Here is a 16,617-nt window from a genome sequence, read left to right as displayed (position 1 = left end):
GGAGTCACAACCTGATGGTTCTTTTTCACAGCAAAAAAGCTTAGAGGGGTGAAAATGTGTCATTACAGCCAATCAATTAAACAATAGTCCCTGTGGACACATAGTAACTACAGACAACTCTGTAAGGTTAGTATGATTTATTACAAAGCCAAAAATTACTGAACATAAAGACACCTCAATACAAAAGTGCAGAAATAGATTGAAATTAGAATGAAGCCAAATCTGTGTATCCAATTGAGACAATGTAGCATGAGTAAAACAATTAGTTAAAGAAGCAGAATGCAGAGGATCAGAAAGCATAAGTCCAAATTTCCCTGCATCGAGGGCTGATGAATGAAAAGCATTAATCTGTCCCTACACGAACACTAAAGTGACATCAATGCTCAATCATCTTCAAAAAGAAGAGTAAAAGGTGTCAGCATGTGGAGTCTTCCTAAGAGGTCTCTCCACCATCAATGGGTCATGTAGCATAAAGCTACCAAGACTGAGCTTGCTCTAAGATGCTCTCTCTCCAAAGGCAAAGAAGAAGTGGGCACTATCCATACCACCAGCATCACATTATTCGTAGGTAACTTTCCCAATATTCATTACGGATCACGCCATCTGCTCGGGGTACAATCCGAAAGGTAGTTTTTCATGGGACAGCGGTGTTCTTCCCTTGCAACATTTTGTCCTTGGCTCCCAGGCCTTCTCCTGTGAGAAGCACAACAACCTTTCTTTACCGACTCAAGCCACATGATTGCAACTTTTTCTCTCCTTGCCTGACTAGTAAAACAAAGCCATTAGTCTAGCTAACAGGAGCACTTCTTTCACCTGCAACATAAAACGTGAGAAAGAACAAATTCCACAGCACACATGAAATTCGACTTGTTAATTCTAAAGCGAGAGTTTCCAGAGAACTGCCTTTCGGGCCTACGAAATTCAACTAACATAAGAAAGCATCATAGGAACTTTACGAGACTGCAGAGAAAATAAGGCACTTTCAATTAATGCACCTACCTACATGTAAAACGACACAATTAATAAACACATTTAGTACATGAATAAATGTCAGTTGCACAACACGAGTTCTCCACATTAATCTTTTCTGCTAGTTATATTAATTTTCTATGTGAATTCTCCATGTTACTTTTCAATGGCCTAAGCACATCAAATTTCATATTGATACATTTCAAATTCTAACACTTCATTTTAATACACCAAAAGACTATATGCGGGTGCTCTCTACATGTGTGATCATAATGCACCCCTACAAGAAAAATGCGATTTCCGCTACATCACACACCTCCTTTCAAATAGGTACACAAAATTGGGGTTTCACAAGGCCCAGCGCCAAGGCCAGTCTTTTGTCACATGCATTATATGCTTCTGGCTTCTTTAATAGGATAGCATGTTTTTATTTATTTATAGATATGCAGGATGAAGACCAGGGGCCATATTTATGAACCACTTTGCATTGCTCTTGCACCACACAACGTGGTGCAAGAGAGAAACAAACCTTAAGTCTTATTTTTTAAACCACGTGAAGCCACTTTGCGTTGCTATGGGTGGTTACAAAAAGCTGGAGTAATGCAATGCAGTGCAAATCACTGCATTGCGTTACTCTGCCCAGAGTGAGCATTTCATGGAAGTTGCGTAGTTGTTCCCATGCAACTTTCATGGTTTTTGATGTGTTAGTATTAATAAATACGATGTTGATATACACCATGATATATGTACATATAACAACGAACTTGCATCGCCGTTCTTGAATTCACCCAATATGACTTCCTCTGCAACCAAGAGTCAGAAATATTAGGGCAGGCAGGCCCTGTGACCTAAGCCCGAAGCAATTGCTTGACAGATCACAGGTGGGGGGCATGTAACCCTTAGACAAACCTGCAAACAGGAAACACCGGATCGATCCCACACCGCAATGGTCTCAGGAGTTTGGCCTCCAATTGAGGATATCTGTTGTACATGTTCGTTATGATATTGCAACTGCACTTAACAAAATGTAAGACTGATTGTATACTACAAATATGCTTCTTTTGTTAAAAAAAAGAAACAAACTGAGTTAGTTTGAAACAGAGACTGATTTTACACTTTTTAAACTCAGAGAAATTGTATTTTTGCCACTTTTTAATTGAGTAAACACACCCAAAACAGTGGGAAATAGATTTGTACCATGTTTGCCTAGCTGAAAATTCTTCATTCCATATTATAAAAGCAATAAAGATGTTTAAAAACGATTTTCACCGAGTTTTTCTTCTAGTGCAGTATTTTGTGGCATAGCTGCACAACGGCCAGTGTAGCTGTCAACAGCTCAAATGACCCTACAGATGCTTATATCACTGTTGCCAGTATCAGAGCATTGAGAGAGAACTGGGTGCCAACATGAATTCAGAAAGAACTGAGCATCCCACTCATGGTCCTGTTTGTACTGTAATGCCTGGAGATTAGGAGCTGCAAAGTAATGCTACACACACGCACCATTGTACAAACAACCAGAGCCAGTATGCAGCAGTATGAAATCTACATTTAGCCACACAAAAATCAGGCACAATTGGATCACCTGGTGGAGCACAGAAAGGAGACAGTGCAAGAGGGCAACCATATGTGTGAAATGGTTTTGTTTATTACAGTATAGCAGGTGCTTAGCATGTGTAGTAGATGGACAGTGTGCAGTTGCCATTGAAAGCATTAGATAAATCGCAAATGTGTAGCACCTTTATGCTAATTCCCACTGTGGAACAAAACAAAGGAGAAGAGGGAAGGGCCCATATTTCAATACCAAGGTGCAGTGTCCGGGTCTGTGTTGGGATCTGATTCTATGAGCATAGACCAGGACTTTGCAGCTTGTTTGTTTAAAAAAATGTACTATCTCCATGGCTGATGAGAGCTTGAACTTTCACTGTGGTAATACGTTTTCTCTATTACTCTACAACACAGTCCGGTTTTCTAAACCCCAAAGGACTGTAAGGTGACTAAGCACTATGGACTCAGTCAATGTGCCAAACCAAGATTTAATACCAATTGGACTGCAACCAATCCACAACCCACAGAACAATATTAGAGTGAGATGTGTTGCAGGTAACACTCAACCCCACAAGACAATATAGCAAAAATAAATGGAAGCCCCAACCCTCTTTCATTAAGGAATACCACACTCAAGAACACTAGGAATCAAAGAATACATTTTAAAGATGTATTTTAAAAATCTAAATCTTATCCTATTACCATGTTTGCCTTGCTGAAATACTGACCCATTCCATATTATAAAAGCAATACAAATGGTAAAAATAGATTTGTAACTCCTTTTTCCAATTGTTCAGCATTTTGCAGCATAGCTGCAAAAGTACGAGCGCAACTGCTCAAATGACTCTACAGATGCTTATGTCACTTATGCTAATATCACAGCATTGAGAAAGAGCTGGGTGCTAATATGAACTCAGATAATCATGGTGCTGGTTGTACTGTAATACCTGAGAAAATTTTCATATCTGTTATTAATGACCAAAGAATTAGAGGTGGTGCGCCTCATTGACACTTGGCATAGTCTGCATGCCTAATGTGTTCTGATTAAGGTCTAGGACTTAACAACAGAAGTGGTATTAAACATTTTGGATATGAATGCCAAAGAGAAATCACATAGTCCACTGGCAAGTCCATTGATGTTGGTTTCTATAGAAGGATCTACAGACCTGAAGTTTTGTGTGGACAATGAAGTGACAAAGATTAGTGCCCATCGAATTCCCTGGGCAGCCAAGCTTATGGACAAGCTCCATACTAGAAGATTTTGGAGCACTTTTTACCTGACAAGTGCCTATTACCAGGACTAGCTGGCACCTATTGCTAAGTGGAAAATTGTGTTTTGGCTCTCGCTGGGTCATGCCATTTGAGCTGTAGAACTCTCACTTTATCTTTTGAATACTTATAAATTAATTCTTTGCTGGCCAGGAGGATTTTCATTTCACCTTTTTAAATGACGTATCTGTCTGAAGCACTAACTGGAATGTCCAACTGATCCAAAAGAGGAGGGTTCTGCAAGTGCTGCAGAAAGCAGAGCAAAGCACACATTCAAGGTAGGCATCTGCCAAATCAGGCAAATCGTGTTTATATACCTTTGAGTGCCAGGTTATCAGAGGGAAAATGAAGCCTCTTGAGGCCAAGGTCCAATTCCCAGACTGAAGTGACAGTCTTTCCAGGTCTCACTGGGTGCTACCAAAACTCTGTTGAGTGCTATGGAACCAGCTCCACTGCTACCTTGAATGGAAAGTAAAAGCTCAATTGAACAGTGAATATTCACAGTCCTTTGATAGAATCAAGAGTACTCTGAATGAAACCACTGTATTTAAGATGCCATTCAGTGGTAGGCACTTTAAATTGAAGTTGACCCCCTCTGACAAAGGTGTACATGCCATTTTGGCACAATAATCAAAGAACGTCCATTGACTTTCATTAGTCATTGTTTCCTGCTCATAGAGCAAAACTGGCCATTGAATGGGAAAGATGGTTAAGCCATAATTTAGGCATTGAGGACATACCCTCCCTATTTGTTTGGGAATGTCCTCTCGGTTGACTTGGACCATAAGCTCTTGAGGTGACTGAAGGCCATGAATGGTGAACCATTTAAGTTCCATTGTCAGTCTATTTCCTTTCTGGGTCTAGACTTCAAAGTACAGCAAAAGACCAGGTGATCTCATGGGAAGGGATTTTCTCAAGGGTTTACCCTATTAGATGACAAATGTGACCCTGGACAATAATAGTTTCTTACATATTTGTGAAGAGAAGACTATGGGGCCAGGTGTCATTGACCCAAGAGCTATGTGCCATCATCTTCATAATTTCTCATTCTGATCAACGCAACATGATTTCCTGTGGAGGAGACTCATAACAAGATTTCCCTGACAGGTGCACTACATGTATTTGGACATTACTTGCTAATACACTCAAAGACTCTGTTAGATCATGAGGACACCAAACACACTCTTTTATCATGGGTGACTGCTGTCTCCATGACCAGAATCTGACATGACTAAAGGTAAGTTACAGCTGATTAACAGTTATGGAGAACAGGTATTTTACATCCAAGCCAATTGAGAACCAGTCCCCAGGCTCTGCATTTGTAAATCCATATAGTCTGTCTTGAAAGGGCAAAGATGCCTCTGAGCATAAGTGGTGTACATGAGCAGTGCTTGGATTCATGAGGGGCAGGGAACTCTCCGTTGGGGTCCCTGAATGTATGTAGCTTGTTTGGTTGTAGGGTGGATCATAGATTAGTGGTAGTCAGTGCTATGGACTCCCATGCCTGCTATGTCCCTCAGCACTCCTCTCATTTTCACACTTCCAGAGGAACCCATTGCAAAGTCAAAATCTATGTGTCTGGTTTGGATAAAAAACATGTAGAATGGAGCAGGAGAACTTCTTTGTGTTCTACTTTCATGGATTAGTATGTTCCAACAGGTCACCTTGTGGCCTGAGTGGTGCAAAACCTGACGGAAAATGATGGCCAATAGCTTGGCCAAAGTAACACACCTTCATAAAGAAATAGATAGCCTTCCTGCCAACTACAACATCATGTGGACATCATGGGATGCCTGGGTTAGACTTGGCATCTTTTGGAGTGTTTCCCCTGTCTTTTTGCTTTCTGACCTCCCGGTTTTGAACCTGTTTTTGCTGTTTTAGTGTCTCTGCGCACTTTCTCACTGCTGTTCAATGTTAAAGTGCAAGTGCTTCTGTTATGTTATGAATTGCTGTTTCCATGATTGGCATGTTTGATTTACTGGTAAAGTCCCTAGTAAAGTGCACTAAGAGTGCAAGGGCTGTTGAATCAAATGCTACTTGTGGGTTTGCAGCACTGGTTGTTCCACCCAAATAAGTAGCCCAGAAAAGGTAAGTCAGACCTGCTGCCGCAGGATCTGTGCGCAGTTTGTATATTCCATATCGACCTGGCAAGTGCCCCCACTTGCCAAGCCCCAACCTTTACTTTTTCTACATGTCAGCCACCCCTAAGGTAGTCCCAAGGTACCCCTGTGGGCAGTGTGCTGTGTATGTTAGAGGTAGGACATTTACTGCTGTGTGGGACATGTCCTGGTGGTGAATTACAGTGTATTTAGTTTTTCACCATTGCAAGGCTGCCTGTTCCCCTAGGACCGAATGGGGAGTTTGTTTATGACATCTTATAGAAAAACAACAGTTGATGGACAGAATGCAGAACAATATCATACATTAATCCCAATACAGAGATCTGGGCCTAAATCCATAGTTATTTTGCTCACCATGCCATTCCAGTTTGAGCCCAGCCATATGCTGGGAACAAGGTCGGAAAATAAAGTTTACTATGCCTGAACTCAGAAGGTTAAAATGCATCTTTTAGTGAAGGTGATTTTTACATTCTGTGTTTGAAAATACCACTTTTAGAAAGTAGGTATGTTCTTGCCTACCATCCAGTGTGCCTCTGCTAGGTTTCTGTATTGCATGTCTGGCTTTTGGATGACAGGGCCTGGAGAGGGGCAGCGGCTCCAGGGGTCTGATGGGTCAGGGCTGGGCTGAATAGACCTGGGTTGCATTTAGAGTAGTGGGAGGAGATTTCCTTGCACCTGAATAGACTGGTCTGCCTTGCACAATGCCATCTCCACCCTCTGCCAGGAAGCAGCACCAGTGAGGACAGAACTGGTTTTGGCTGGGTACAGACACTCTCTGCCTTCAGAGAACAATGCATTTGGTGGTACAAATATTGGGGCCCAGACCCCAGTACTTTAGAACTCTTTTGGACCAAGAAGAAGAGCTGGAGAAGCTGTGAGGAGGAACTACCACTTTGCTGTGTGCTTTTGCTGTGTTGGCATGCAGTGGCTGCTTCTGTCTTGGGCAGTGAAAGGACTGGACTTGAACTTTCTGCAATCTCTTTTTGTGAGTTTCTCCAAGGGCTTGAGGTAGAGCGAGCTGCCTGTTCAAGAACTCTCAGGAACAGCAAAGACTTCAAGTTCTTCTGATCTCAGCACTGGGGACGGTGTATTTCGTGGTGCAACAGAAGAGAAAACAACCCGATGCCGTCTAAGACGCCGCTGCCGACTCCGTGTCCCGAAGGCACCACAGAGGGCACCGCTGCAATGCTGCATCGCAACCTTGGTCTCCCCAACGACGGCTGCCCAGGACGGAGCTATCGACTTCAAGGAACTGTATTTCAAGTTTACTTTGTTAACTGAATGTTTCTAAGTACTGTATTGTGGATTTTTTTCGTTTTTGGTCTTGTCTTAAGTATATAAAAATATTGGATATTTTTCTAAACTGGTGTGGTGTCCTTTTGTAGTGCTTACACAGTATTACCGTTGGTTATGTGCAAATGCTTTGCACACTGCCTCTAAGATAAGCCTAACTGCTTGTGCCAAGCTACCAAGAGGGTGAGCAGGGGTTATTTTAGGAGTGTAACTCCCTTATCCTGACTGAAAGGAAGGATCCCTATTTGAACAAGGTGCAAACAATTGCCAACTAGAGACCCCCTTTTCTAACAGCCTGCAATCCAGAGGAAATCAGAATGACACTGCACATTTGGTGGGTGGTTGCTATGAAACTGTCCAACGCCTAAATGAAAGATGTGGTTCAGAATATTTGGTTCTATCCAAAGTTTTGGGGAAACATTTAAACATGTGGTATGATGACCTGGGGCAAACTGCTACTGTTTAGACTTGCCCTTTTTAGTTTATTCTGTCTTCACCCTTTGACTTGATGATCTTGTACACCTGGGCACAGAAAAACTAATATGGGAGGCAGGATGTCTTTTTTTTGCCTCCCTTGGAGAACAGTAGATTTTCTGGACTAAGGAAAAGAAGACTTGCTGTTGCTGTAACCTGAAAGGAGAAGATGAGTTTGACTGCATTGAATAAACACATAGGCACTGCATGAATGTATCCCATTACTCCATTCCTAGATGTTTCTCGTGCTGCAGTGAGGAAGCTTCAGTGACAATGTTGCTTAGTTTGATAAACTGAGACTACTGCCCGTCCCAAACCCTGATTGTGGTTGAATGTTGTTAGGAGCACAGAGCGATGTAAAGCTGTCCCAGGAGACTGATGAAGTGTGTCTGTAAATCCAATTTATTTTCTCTTCCCTTTATTACTGTTCAAGAAGTGTGCCTCCTCTTTATGGCCTTCTGGAGGTGCAACTGGTTTCAGGACCCACAAAGTCATTGTGTGCTTTCCTGGTTGGCTCTGCACCAGCTTGCAGATGCGTCACTCATCATATGTGCTGACATCACTTGAGTTCTGTGTGACTGTCTGCCAGCGGCCAATCATTAGCCAGAAGTTGAGGACAATAAAAAGCCTATATCACTATCAAGAAACCTTGGTGCCTCCCTGCCAGCACCTGGCCAAGAACAGCTGAGTACCAACACCAGTATAATGCCCCTGAGCTTTCTTACAGGCACCTGAAAATCCTAGAATGAAGGACATTAGATAGTTTCCTCCTCTAACAGATGAACACTGTGACGGTGAAGCAACTCCTTGCACCTAACTGCAGACCAGTTGCCTGTGATCTTCCAAACTATTACTGTATGCATATCACAGGACACAGAGGTGTTTGCCAATTTCACCCAACGTCATGTGGGCAATTAAAATCGCAATGTATCACAAGGATAAATTAATAAACCAATATTCATGCTACAATGGAATATTTAATTTCCACTGTGATGTAGCATGAATCAAAAAAACAATACCTTAGTTAATTAATTACATTAGTCTGTGCGCCCATCTTTGCCATATTTTGCCATTCCATCATTTTTAAAGCTCTCTGGACAATGGTAAGACAACAACACAAGTTACAACATACAGAGGTAAGGTATCAATGCTTTTCACATCAATGCCAATATCCACCACATCTCTGAACAGCGTTAAGACAACAATACTACATAAAATGACATCACTTTTCACATCATTGCGATTATCTTCAAACCATGGCAACTTTCATTATCAAAACAAACTTTAATTTCCTAGCTTCTTTAATGTTATTAAAGAAAAAGTGGATGCCAACTTTCTTTCCACCAAGAGGTAGTCACAGAATAAAAGGAGTCCCAGGGCAACTGCCTCTGGAATTCCCTTTCTAACTGTACTATTCAGAGTTCCTTTGATTTTATTGGACTCCTCCAATTGTAAGGTTGATACATTTCGGCCATCCTTAGTAAAGGCCTCTTCAGGGCTAGAAAAACTGGAGAACCTAAACATGTGCTGTAATACCACATAGAAGCAGCTACTTCACTGTCTAGGTTCTACAAACGGAGGGCACAGGGGCAGCTCCTCTGTTATGGAAGAGGATCGTTTCCCCACTGAAAAATAAAATGATAAGACGATTTTATTATAATTTTTTTCCTTTCCTAATCCTACCACTGCCAGCCAAGGTCAGGGTGGGGGAGGGGCCATTGTGACATTGAATCACTGTAGGGAGGATTGGTGGGCAATTAAAAGTGTGCATGTGAGTTTGACCAGCCGTCGTACTCAGGCCAAACAGAAATGAGCACTTTGGTTTCTTCAACCCGGCAGTGCTGTACAGCTGGGTTGGAGAAAAGCTGCAGTCTGCTTGTGCCTGAGGGAGCCTCAAGTCAGCCTGCTCAGGCCAATCACAGTGCTGCTTTTATGCTGGTAATTAATATTACCAGGGGGAGAGCAGCACTGTGATTGCCCCCTGGGAGCCTGTGCAGCTGACCAGTGACGGTGGAGGAGCACCGAGGTGGCCACTGCATGTGACGGTAAGTTGTTTGATTTATTTTTCCCCCGTTCACGTTGGCCCACCCCTTCCAGTTTAGAGCAGCCCCCACTGTCCAAGGAAATGTAATAAGTAGTACAAGTGATTCAACCGATCTGTCCGCGTTAGCCGGAGGTAGGTAATACGCTTGTGTGTAGTACTCAAATTAATCAAAGCAGTCTGTGAAAGCCCACTTAATCCACACACGTAATTACTGCGTTTCCTTGGATGCCCTCCGTTTGCAGAACAGGTTTATAGTATGGTTATAAAGGCAACTCCAAAAGACGGCTGCCCTAGGACAGGTTTTATTTTGCGACTACCTCTTAGCGGAATGCAAGTTGGATTACATTTTCACCCGCTTTTTCTATAATAACGTTAAGGAAGCAAGGAGACAAACTTTCTTTTGATAAGGAACGTTCCCATGGTTTGAGGATAGTGATGACACTCTGGTGCTGATTTCGATCCGGGTCGGAAAGCACTCCGACCGAGTCGGATCCGGAGTGTTTTCCGACCGAGCCGAACCCCTACAGTCTGACTGAGCGAGTATGATGCGCACATATGCTGTCAGATTCGGTTCAGTCAGACTCCCATAGAAGTCAACGGGAGCCAGTTGTACGACGCGTACATGCGCTCCCATTGACTGAATGGGTACGTCTCTAACAAGTGCGCCCACTACAGTGGGTACGTATTGGTGCCATTTGCGCCTCACATGACTGTGCGAGTCGTACGGCTGCGGGTGTCGGGGGGGTCCAACGCGGACCACCGAAGTCCGACTGCAGGAGCTTTTGCGAGCCGGACGCTCCGACTCGGTCGAGCTGTCTGATTCGAGCATTGTACTCGTTCGGTCTAGAATCGTCTCCATTCCGCGTGTCGGTTGTGTGCGACCTAGTCGGAGGGATCGGGTCGGAGCCAGGAACGAGTCGGTTAGAGGATTCGTGCATCTTCGCATCGTACTTCGTCGTCCGGACCCGTGTACGGATCGGTCGGAAAAGAAGCCTCGGAATCGGATCTGCTACGGCCGAACCCGATTCGGTGCCCTTCCGACCGAGATCGGAATCGGCCCCTTTATGTTGTATCGTTGTTTTAACGTTGTCCAGAGATTTTGTGTATCTTTGCATTGATGTGAAAAGTATTGACTCGTTATCTTTGTATGTTGTAACTTATGTTGATGTCTTGCCATTGTCCAGAGATCTATAAAGATGATTGAGTGGAAAGAAATACAGAAATGCTTGTTTAATTATTTAACTATGGTAATGTTGATTGATTCAAGCTACAACTCAGTGGAAATTAATTATTCCATTGTGGCATGAATATTGGTTTATGAATGTATCCCTGCGATACACCAGCATCTTTGTCACATTGTGAGCATTGCTGTATGCAGCACAGTATAAACGCTGTTTCCTATGGACCAGTGTTGATGACATTTGCTCATCATTTGCTGAGTAAAACCCGAAAGCCACTGAAACATTTTGTAGCTCCTAAATCCAGACTCTGTGCTCTTGTTATTTTTTAAGTTTTAAAAGATAAGTTTATTAGAGAACTTAGCAAAAAAAAGAAAGGGCATATAAAGAGAGAAAAACAAGTACAGATCATAATAATTATGCATGTAACACAACACTGCATTACATGTGGTGAAAAGTAGGAAATTAATACAATTCGAGGAATCAAGGGGGCTGTACAACTTCCTGAATATATGGTACTGGAGCGAAGGATCTTTTAGCACTTTCATCTAAAAACGATGTAATTGGAGACCATAAAAGTTGTCGTTTGTGTTTCATGGACAAAGGAAAAACAAAGGTCGTATCAAGCCTGTGATTGTGACAGACAGAATACCACCAAGCTAAAAATGAGAGTTTAGAGGTATCTTTCCAATTCTTTGTGATTTGCTGAGAAGCAGCGGCAATTAACAAGTCAATAATCTGTGTATGCGTTTTAGTTATGTTCCAGCAAGTAGAGAGACTACCAGGAAAAATGTTTGTGAAAGTAATAGGAGCATTAGTCTTAAAGATAGTGTTAATCTGGGTCCAGACTGAAGACCAGAATTTCGGACATAGGGACATTAAAAAAGTAAATGGTAAAGATCTGCCTGTGGCGATGAGCAAGACCAACAAGTGTTAGAAGCATCGGGATGCATTTTTTGCAGGGAGGTTGGTGTTAAAAGTAATCTATTGTAAATAAAAAAGAGAGTTTGTGTGGTGCTAGCAGCTCTTGAGGACTTTCTAATTTTCAACCAAATTTTATCTCAAATAGAGATGGTCCAATGTATGTCTAAATCAGTTTCCCATGAAATGTTAGTCTTTGTTTTAGCTCGTGGGTATAATAAACAATGATAAAGGGTAGAGGCTTTAGGTGTTTTAATTAAAATATTTGACCATGCTTGATCAATTGGAAGGGGGGAATGGGGTAAAGATTGAAAATATGCATAAGCATCTAATATAGCAGAACATAGAATTGAAAATTTATGTGAGAATGATAGCGGTAAATGAAAAAGGGAGCGAGCATTGGTGAAGGTTAATAAGGTATTGTGTTTCAATAATTGATTTACCCATATGATGCCTTTATCTGTCCAAGTTTTCCAATACATCGGTTTTTTCTTAATACAAATAAAATTATTGTGCCAAATAGTGGAATTAAGAAATGTATTGTGATCATGTGGCTCAATATGAAGAAGTTTATTTAAATTGTTACATGAGTATTTAATAATTGGTGTATGTAACTTTTGCAGTTTCCTCGTAAAAGACAAATATTCTAGAAAAGAAAACAGAGAAAGAAAGGCTTCCAGATCAATCCAGAGGGGTAAATCTGGAGAAGGAACTGACAACCACTTGGAAACATGTTTTAATAATAAAGCTTTATGATACTTGGGAAAGTCTGGAAAGTGGACCCCGCCTTCGGATTTGGGTCGCGTCAATATTAATAGGGACATTCTAGGTTTTTTATTTAACCAAAGAAAGGAAATAAGAATGGAGTTAATTTTATGATACCATTTCGCAGGAATGGATATTGGAATATTAGAAAGAAGATAGAGAATAATAGGCGTTAGCATAATTTTAATAGTGTCAAGCCGGCCCACCAGGAGAGATATAAGGGGTGCCATTTGGTTATGAGAGAACTGAGCTTCTCAATGCATTTGTTGAAATTCAGGGATATTGAGGATTTAATTGAGGAGGTAAACCATATACCAATATATTTTATGTGAAGGGGATTCCAGGTAAAATTGGAGATTGAGAAACCTTCTTTAAAGGTGTATTTAGTCAGTGGTAAAATTTCACATTTATCGTTATTTAACTTGTAGCCCGAAACTAAAGAGTATAATTTAACTTCATTTAAGAAGGCCGGCAGGGAAGTATGAGGTTGGGAAAGGAATAAAAGAACATCATCAGCATATGCAGCTAATTTGATCTGTAGAGAATTAGATGTGTAACCCGTTATGGATGGATTCTGTCTTAGTTTAGACAAGAAGGGTTTTAAGGCTAGATTAAAAAGAAAAGGAGATAGGGGACATCCTTGTCTTACTCCTCTGTGAAGAGAAAAATAGGAAGAGGTAAGACCGTTGGCGAAGATGGCGGCTTTAGGACTTGAGTACAGGAGAGAAATCAAGGAAATAATGTTTGGGCCAAAACCGAACCATTTTAAAGCCTGGAAAATAAAAGGCCAATGTACCCTATCGAATGCTTTTTCGGCATCCAAGGCTATTGCAGCGAGGGGTTCTGAAAGATTTGAGGATTTGGATATGATATCAAAAAATAAACAGGTATTATCATTAATATTGCATCCCCATACAAAACCTGATTGTTCCTTACCTAAGAGTTGGGGTAAGAAAGATTCCAATCGAGAGGCTAACGACTTCTATTTTTTAAAATAATCTATATTAACTAAGGAGATGGGTCGATAGCTTTTACAAAGACGTAAATCTTTCCCTTCCTTTGGAATAAGACAGATCAAGGTATCCATGAAAGTACCAGAAGAATTGCCTGAAGAAAGGAAAGAAGAAATTAGAGAATGAAGCTTGGGTATTAAAATTTGGGCAAAATGTAAAAAGAATTCAACAGTCAAGCAGTCAGGTCCAGGGCCCTTATCTTTTTTGAGGGATTTAAGAGCATTAAGTAAGTCAGTTTGAGTTAAATCAGATCCAAGGAGATCGGAAAATTGAGGGAAAGATGAAGGTTTGTGTATTGTGGAAAAGTAGTGTGAAATATCATCACTAGTGGGAAAAGATTCAGGAGTATAGAGTTTTTCAAAAAATTGAACAAATTCTTGTAATATATCAGCGTCTTTGTGTTTAGGAGTATTAGTATTCGATAAGATGGAATCAATATGAAGCTTATTTAGTTTGGTTTTTAAATAATTGGCTAACAATTTACCTGATTTATTCTGTCCACCATAGAATTTGGCGCTAGTTTTTAGGAGAAACAAAGAAGCAGCATCGGTCGTATCTTTATTATATTGAATTTTGGCGTTTATAAGGTCTTTTAAACACTTTTTCGACTTAGAAGTGAAATAAGTGTGTTCTAGAGTCTTTATTTTCAAGAGAAGTTCCTTATTTAATCCTCAGGCTGTTTTACATTTAACAGAAACATTTTGGATAATAAAGTCTCGAGCAGAAGCTTTAAAGGCGTCCCAAATTATATAAAAAGGCATATTGTCTGTATTATTAAAAAGGAAATATTCAGTACAAAAATGAAATAAATGAAGTGGTAAAATGAGGATCTAGAAGCAGGGAGTTGTTGAAGCGCCATCTTTTGGCGTGGTCTGAATGAGGTAATAGGTCTAATAGAATGGAGACTGGGGTGTGATCAGAAATTAATATGGGACCTATGTCTGCAGAAATAAGAGATTGAGTAATATTGTGTGATGTGAAAAAATAATCAAGTCTTGATTGGGTTTGATGAGGTGGAGAAAAAAAGGCATATTCTTGCAAAGACGGATTACATAATCTCCATGGATCAGATAAATTTAATCGTTTCATATTTTGTGTAAAAGTTTTATGTGCTTTTGAAGGAATAAAAGGGGCTGTAGATTTCTGGTCCAAAAAGGGGTCAAATACTTGATTGGAGTCTCCAGCTAAAATCACATTGCTGTCAAAGTGCTGAGACACCCATTGATTTAAGTGGGACCAAAAAGGAGCATCACCATAAGTGGGAGCATATACATTGAATAGAGAGAGGAACACCATCAATCGTCAATTTGGTATATAACCATCTACCTTCTTCATCTTTCTCTTGCAATAAAAGGGAAGTCTTCAGTGACTTGTGAATTAGAGTGATGACGCCATTTTGTTTACCATCCCCAGGTGAGTAGAAGAGTTCACCAACCCAATTTTTCTTGAGCTTCAGAGATTCAGATTCAGTAAGGTGAGTTTCTTGCAATTTTCGCATCCAGTTTAGCCAAATAAGATAGTACTCTATGCCTCTTAATAGGGGAATTCAGACGTTTAACATTCCAAGTAAATATCTTTAAAACTACAGATCAAGGAAATATGTTAAATAGTACGATAAACAGCCTTTGAAGTAAACATCATTAAAAAGCAGATCAAGTGCAAAAAGATGTAAATACAATTTGAGACTTAAGGAGTTGTCAAACGAGAAAAGAAAAAATGAACCAACTTCAGCACAAATATCAATACAATGTAGAAGCGATGCTAGTAAATGCAAGTTATATATGAAATGTAAAAAAGTACGGAAAGAGATGAAGAAAAAAGGAAGAGAAGGAATATTCAACAGGTAAAGAAGAGTAGTATATTTAGATAAGAGAGGAAAAAGCCAGGAAAAAGAGAGAAAGGTACAAACACATAGAAGAAGAAACATTACAAGGGAGAGGAACAACATACCTACAAAAACTTCGAGACAAATGAAAGATGGGGGAGGATGAGGACACGTGGAAGGATGGGACATCCAGACTCCAAGGGGAAAGACGGGGAAGCTGTAGCGCAATCAACAAACAACACAGATGGATAGTATGATGATATAAAGGCAAATCCTGTAAGGGAATATGAAAGGATTAACATCAAGCATTAAATCCTAATATGAGCAACAAGAACAATAACCATATTAATGGATCAGGAAAAACTTGACAAATAAGAGCATAATCATTATCAAAGAGGACAACAGAGTAGACTACTTAGAATGCAAAGAAGAGGAGGAAGTATCCATATTCTCTGCGCCACAAGAGTTGAGGAAACTTTTCAGTCTCAAGGGGTCTTCATAAGTAGTGGTGTTATTGTTATATGTCACCTTAAAAAGGCATGGGTGAAAAAGACTAAAATGGGCACCCATAGAGCGAAGACGTGGTCGTAGAGCAAGGAATTCCTTGTGCTTGTCAGCAGTAGATTTTGCATAATCCTGCGAAAAGAATAATGCGTTACCTGACCAAGAAATGCATCCAATGGATCTAACAGCCGCTAGAACCTTGAGCAGATCAGTGTATTCTAGAAAATATAGAATAACTCGTCTAGGTTTCCTCATGCCAGAAGATGAAGCAGTGTCAAATGGAGGGCCCAATCTATGGGCCCTCTGGATGTTGAGAGGAGAGTCTTCTGGTAATTTCAGGAGTTTCGGAAGGAAAGACTTGAAGAAGGCAATAGGATCTGATCCTGCTGATTTTTCTGGCAAACCATAAATGCGAAGATTATTGCGCCTCTTCCTATTTTTAAGATTTTCGGCCTGCCTCTGTAGTGCTGAAACCTGAGAATGAAGAGCCATTACTTTTCCTGTAGAAGATTTCAGGGATTGAATAGATTGTTCCGCAATTGTGAGCCTTTCTTCCATTTGCGACCAGTTGTCTGTTAAAATTTGAATTTTAGAAATTGTTTCTGCAACAAAGGGGCGAAGAGCGTTTATTCTTCCAGCAGGAGGTCTAAGGATACCAATGAAGTTTGTTTTGGCGGAGAAGGAGGGTCTTTCT

The sequence above is a fragment of the Triturus cristatus genome, chromosome 6, assembly GCF_964204655.1.
Source record: "Triturus cristatus chromosome 6, aTriCri1.1, whole genome shotgun sequence".
NCBI lineage: Eukaryota > Metazoa > Chordata > Amphibia > Caudata > Salamandridae > Triturus > Triturus cristatus.
This window is presented reverse-complemented; position numbering follows the sequence as displayed.